Below are 6000 nucleotides of genomic sequence, written 5' to 3' on the forward strand. Positions count from 1 at the left end.
CGGATCCTCTCTGGGGCTGTTTTGAGCAGCATGTAGCCTGCTGGTTTTATCTGAGTGAAATACTGTACAGGGGAATAAAAGAGATCTTATTTTTTTTTTTTTATACTTGGCGTTTTTTGAATAAAAATCTTTTGTCTTAACTTGTGGCTTCTAAGTGTTGTCCATGCAGAGACATGCTGAAATGTGCATTTATTGAGTGCCTGGTAAGTGCCAGTGTCCTGTACGAGAAGGGGAACCTTCAACTCAAATCTGCTTTCCTTCAACAGGAACTTAGGGAGAGTTGCCTTTCTGAAATGATTATATTATATGGCCAAGGAATAGTTGATAATTGTGTGGACCAAGATTGGCATGAGGGGCCCAAAGAAATAACAAGCTTATTTCCTGACCAAATTCTAGAGTTGTACTAATAGAGCACATGGGGTTATTCCAAGTTGCATTAGCCACATTTCTAGTGTTCCACAGCTCCTTGTGGGTTATTGGACATTGCAGATACAGGACATTTCTATCACAAAGATCTGTTGGATAAGGCTGTTCTAGAGATAACCTTGTATATGTCTATTACAGGATACTCCTTGATAGCGCTATTAGGATTGCACTTGTACCTACAAACAGTCTTTGCTGCTTGCTGATTCATACCTATGATAGGGACAGGGCAACAGTACATTTGCATAGTTAGGATAGTGGGAAAGGGAAGGAGGTTGTGATTTGGGGAAGTAATACCCCTATTTGACAGTTGAAGCTTCTTATCTTTTCCACTAGTAAAACATTTTGAGTGTGTATTCTCCATATACATGGTATATACCTGGTATTTTCAGCTCTTGAATCAAATTACCTTTACCTTCATGTGAGGATTCATCATTAATAGTGGATCGATGGAAATGCAAGTTTTGACTTAACAGCCAGGATATGCCCCTCTGATGTGCTTGACAGTGGGATTGTACCAAGAGTAGGTGAAATGTTAACCTTGCCAGTTTTTGATTGCTTGTGCTTCAATAATTAGTATTTTCAGTGCTGTTTCTTTACAGCTATCTGCTTAAGCCCTTTTCCATTTTGTGCAAGTTGGTTTAAATTGGAAGCTGGAACCCATAAATCCACTCAGTACGTATGGCCTGAGTATGTCCCAACAGGCTGAGAGCACACAGGAGGGTGTGCTGCTGTCAGTTCTTGTATTAAGTATTAGTAAATGCTCATCTATTTCTAACACTCCTCCATCCTTGTAAGTCATTTTGCTCCCTTCCCTTCCTCGGTGCACGCACACCCTTTGGATGCTGGCCCACGTGTATTCTTGGTGGGCTGCTGGAGGGTCTAGGCCACAGTACGCCTTATTTTCTCATTAGGTTCTAGTGTTTGTCTACTCTTCAGCTTAGACTAGATCCCACACCCAGCTCAGCCAGCTCGTCATGTGGCTGCAGGGAAGGAAGGAAGGATTTCTTGGTTCTGTGTGGCTGATTTCCAAAGGTTCCCCTTTGCTCTGTGTACCCTTTTGTTACCCCTGCTCCCCACCCCGCCAACCTCTTGGGAGTCTGAGGATTGCATGCTTCATCCTTTCCAGTAAAGTTGACACTTGAACAACTAAAAGTTGCTCCAAATTTCTAAGGAAATCCGGCAAGCCCCATTCTTGAAGTGTTTCTGGCAGTTTTCCCATCCTCTATTGAGACTGCTGGGAGCTCTGGTGGCATAGTGCCTAAGGCATTTGACTGCTAACCAGAAGGCTGGCAGTTCAAACTCACCAGCCACTCCTCGGAAGGAAGGCTGGGCAATCTACTTCTGTAGTGATAGCGCCTCAGAAACCCAAGGAGGGGTCGCTATGAGTCGGGTCCAACTCGATGGCACATAACAATAATAACATTAAGGCAGCTAGGATGATGACTGTTATGGTGCCTCTGAAGAAATGCATATTGTGCTTTGATTGGGTGCAAGGTATTAGGGAGTATACGGGGAAAGTGAAAAGATTACATTTAATCTCTTCTCATGAGCAGTGGAAAATCTAATGTGGAAAGGAAGTTGGATATTAGGGCATTTGGGGGTTGGTTCCAGGGTCATGGAAATATGGAGAACAAAGGGGAGCATCAACTTGGCAGTCAGCATTGGGCTTTGATTCCACCCCCATCACTTATGTAGATGTCTTGGACAAGTTATACTCTATGAGACTAATCACTAAATAGGGATACTCCTTGATAGGGCTGTTAAGATTACATCTGTACCTACAAACACTCTTTGCTCTCACTGACTCATACCTATGTATGAGGGCAACAATACATTTCCACAGTAAGGACAGTGGGAAGGGAAAGGAGGTTGTGATTTGGGGAAAAAGTATCTGCACAGGAAAGCCCTTGGGTAGCACAAATGGATTGTACTCAGCTACTAACCGAAAGGTTGGCAGTTTGAATCCCCTCAGCAGCATCATGGAAGAAAGGTCTGACAATCTGCTTCCATAAAGGATTACAGCCAAGAACAGTATGGAGCTCAGTTCTACTCTGTAACACATGGGCCATGAGTCATAATCAACTCAATGGCAATGGTATTGTGGTTTTCTTTTCTTTCTTTTTTTTTTAATCTGCATAACTCCCTTCACTATTTTGGCAAGGCTTCATTTCATACGCCACACGGGGAGGATTAAACTGTTTGTATTCTTTATAGCTTTTGGTTAGTCTTAAATATTTCATAATAAATTTTAATAGTAATGGACATATATTCGCTTATTATGTAGGAGACAGCAGATGGAGTTATTATTGCCCTTGGATGAGATGACTTGGAAGTCTTCAAAGACGAGGCAGCATTTCAACTGGACTTTGAAGAATGAGCCTTGGTTTGTTGATCCCTAAAGTGAGGCACTGAACTTCCAGATGTAGCAGAGAAATCCACAGGGGCTAATTTTTTTTTCTTTCTTCTCACCAGACCCAGGGTGGCACAGTGCCTAAAGTATTTGACTGCTAACCAGGAGGCTGACGGTTCAAACCCACCAGCTGCTGGGGCAATTTACCTCCATAAAGATTTGCTGTCTGGGAAACCCAATGGGGGTGGTCACTATGAGTTGGAACCAACTCGATGGCAGTGAGTTTTGAATGATACCCAGGGCAGCAAACAGACCAAATAGGGGCCACTTGTCTTTGGTATCTGGTTTCCCTCCCCCCCATAATTCATTTTTTAATTAATTAATTATTTTATTGTATTTTATTTTTCTTTATTGTGATTTGGGTGAAAATTTACAGAGCAAATTCACTTTCCATACAGCAGTTCACATACACTTTGTCTCATGTTATTGACCACAATTCACCACAATGCAACAGCTCCCCTCCCACTTCCTCCTGACTGTCACCCCCTCCCTATGTCCATCCCTCCATGTATCCCTGTCCTCTGAGCTATCTCTCTGTGCCTAAACAGCCCTTCCTTCTCCCATGATTGTTCTCTCAAAGGAGTGTATTTACCTCAAGTAAATGTTCAACTCTTATGCCTGTCTTTTGCTTGGCTGGAAGCAACAGGTGTGGATTCAAATCCAGACCTGAAGGGCAGCTAGGGGCCATAATCTCAGTGGTTCCATCAGGCTCTATCGGACCAACAAACCTGGTCCCCCCCTCCCTTTTTTTTCCAAATGATTGAGTTTTGTCCCACATTGTTCTCCTTCTCTATCCGGGTCTCCTCTGAGTGGCTGACATTGGCAGCCAGGCACCGTCTGGTTCTTCTGGTCTCATAGTCGTATAGGTTGTGGATCGCATGATGTACCAGTCACATGGACTAATTCTTTCCCTGAATCTTTGGATATCTTCATTCTTCTTTGCTCTGGACAAGGAGAGACCCATCGTTGCATCTAGATGGCTGCTTGCAAGCTTTTAAGATTCCAGTCGCTACTCACCAAAGTAGGAGGTGGAACAATGTTTTGTGTAGTATGTTATACCAATTAAGCTTGATGTCCCCTGTGACTATGTTGGTACCTGTTTTTGTATGGCCTGTGAGCTAAAAGTGGATTTTACATGGAAAAAAAATTATGGGTTTTACTTTTGAAATGGTTGAAAACAAGAACAAATGAAGAATAATATTCCAGACATGTGAAAATTGTATGAAATTCAAATATCAGTGCCCATATGTAAAGTTTATCTGGAACATAGCCATGCTCATTCATTTATATATTGTCTATGGCTGCTTTCATGCTGCAATGGCTTATTTGAGTAGTTGTGACAGAGATTGTATGACTGGCAAAGCCAAAAGTATTTATGATCTGGCTCTTTTCAGAAAATGTTTGCAAATCCCCGCACTAGACCAGGGCCTCATTCACTCACCTCCATCTTTAACAACACTTAGCCCAGTGTCAGGCATGTAGTAGGTCCTCAGGGATGATAACTAACACTCATTCAGTACTGCTGTGCTCCCAGCACTGGTCTGCATGTTTTGTATGTATTAACTTATTAAAACTCACAACTCTCTATGAGAAAAAACCCACTGCCCTCGAATCAATTCTGACTCATAGTAACCCTGTAGGACAGAGTAGAACTCCCCTATAGGGTTTCCAAGGCTGAAGGCTATAAATTGTTATAGAAACAGACTGCTACATTTTTTTCCTGTGGAGAAGTTTGTGGGTTAGAAATCGCCAACCTGTGGGTGCAGTCAAGTGCTTTAACCACTGTGCCACCGGCTCTCCTTACAACTCTCTGTGAGATAGGTGCTATTATTTATCCCCATTTTACACATGGGGAAACTGAGATATCATGCAGTTTAGTATCTTGTCAAAGGTCACACACTTAAGAACTGGCAGTCCAAAGAAAAAAAGAAGTGACAGTCAATGGTCCTTACTACTCTGTCATGGTGTTGTGTGTTGACTCTTGAGTCCTATTCATAGAGATCCTATAGGGAAGAACAGAACTGCTCCTTAGTGTTTCCCAGGCTGTAACCTTTATAGGAAGAGGTCACCAGATCTTTTCTTCCGTGGAGCCACTGGATGGTTTTGAATTGCCGTCCTTTCAGTTAGCATCCCAGTGCTTAACCACTGTACCACAGAGCTCCTGACTCTGCTGTACCACCACCTGATAAGCATTTTGTGGATTAGTCATTGCTGGGTCCCTTCAGAGCCAAGGATCTGGAGGTCCCCAGCAGTTGTTCCTCAGACTCCAAAGAGAGTCCAGTAAATGGATCTGTTCTGTGGAACTATTTACTGTTGGGCTTCTGTGAGCAGCCCTTCCCTTGGGCCTGAGTGGGAAGGAAGGGTTGTGGGGGGTTGGTAAAGAAAGGGGACAAGGGGGGAGTAGGGGTGGGGCCAGGGCACATTTCTTGTAAATATTGCTCAGCTCCTTCAACTGCTCTGCTGGTTCTTGGAAACCTCACCACAAAGGACCTATCGAAAACAGTGTTAAAGCAGATATGGCTTCATCCCCCAGTTCATTTCCTGCCCAGCCTTGCGCTACTAACCCCGATTGCCAAGAGCAAGGTTGCAATGACCCTTCAGCATCACTGTGGGAGGAAGTGCAAAAATAAGCAGAACTATGGTCAAGCTGAGGGGACAGACTTAATTACTTTAATTTATTGTAACAGGACATTCAATGCACAGAATTGGATTAATCATAATCTTTGGTTCATGATATAGTCTCATCATGGTCCAAGCATGGCCTGCTTTTATTTTATTATATTTTAATATTATTATATTGGGGGTGTGAATCTACCACCCAACTCAAGAACCAGAACATGAGCAATGTCTTCCATCTCTTAGTTCATTCTCTGCCTACCTGCAGATATAAACCACTCTCTTGAATTTTGTGTTTAGCATTCTGTTACTTAAAAGAAAAAAGGTTTTATTTTATATACATGTACCCCTAAATTGTGTAGTGTTAAGTTTTAGCTGCTCTTGAACTTTATAAAAACAGTGTCACACATGTATGTCATGATCTGGAACTCACTCATTTCACTCAATGCTGTTATATTCATGCATGTTGTAGCATGTGGTTGTAGTTCATTTTTACTCTAGAGTATTTCATCTTATGAACAAGCTTTTTTTTTTTTTTTAATTGTGAT

The sequence above is a fragment of the Orycteropus afer genome, unplaced genomic scaffold (assembly GCF_000298275.1).
Source record: "Orycteropus afer afer isolate SDZICR_OR568_19922 unplaced genomic scaffold, OryAfe1.0 scaffold00059, whole genome shotgun sequence".
Classification (NCBI taxonomy): Eukaryota; Metazoa; Chordata; class Mammalia; order Tubulidentata; family Orycteropodidae; genus Orycteropus; species Orycteropus afer.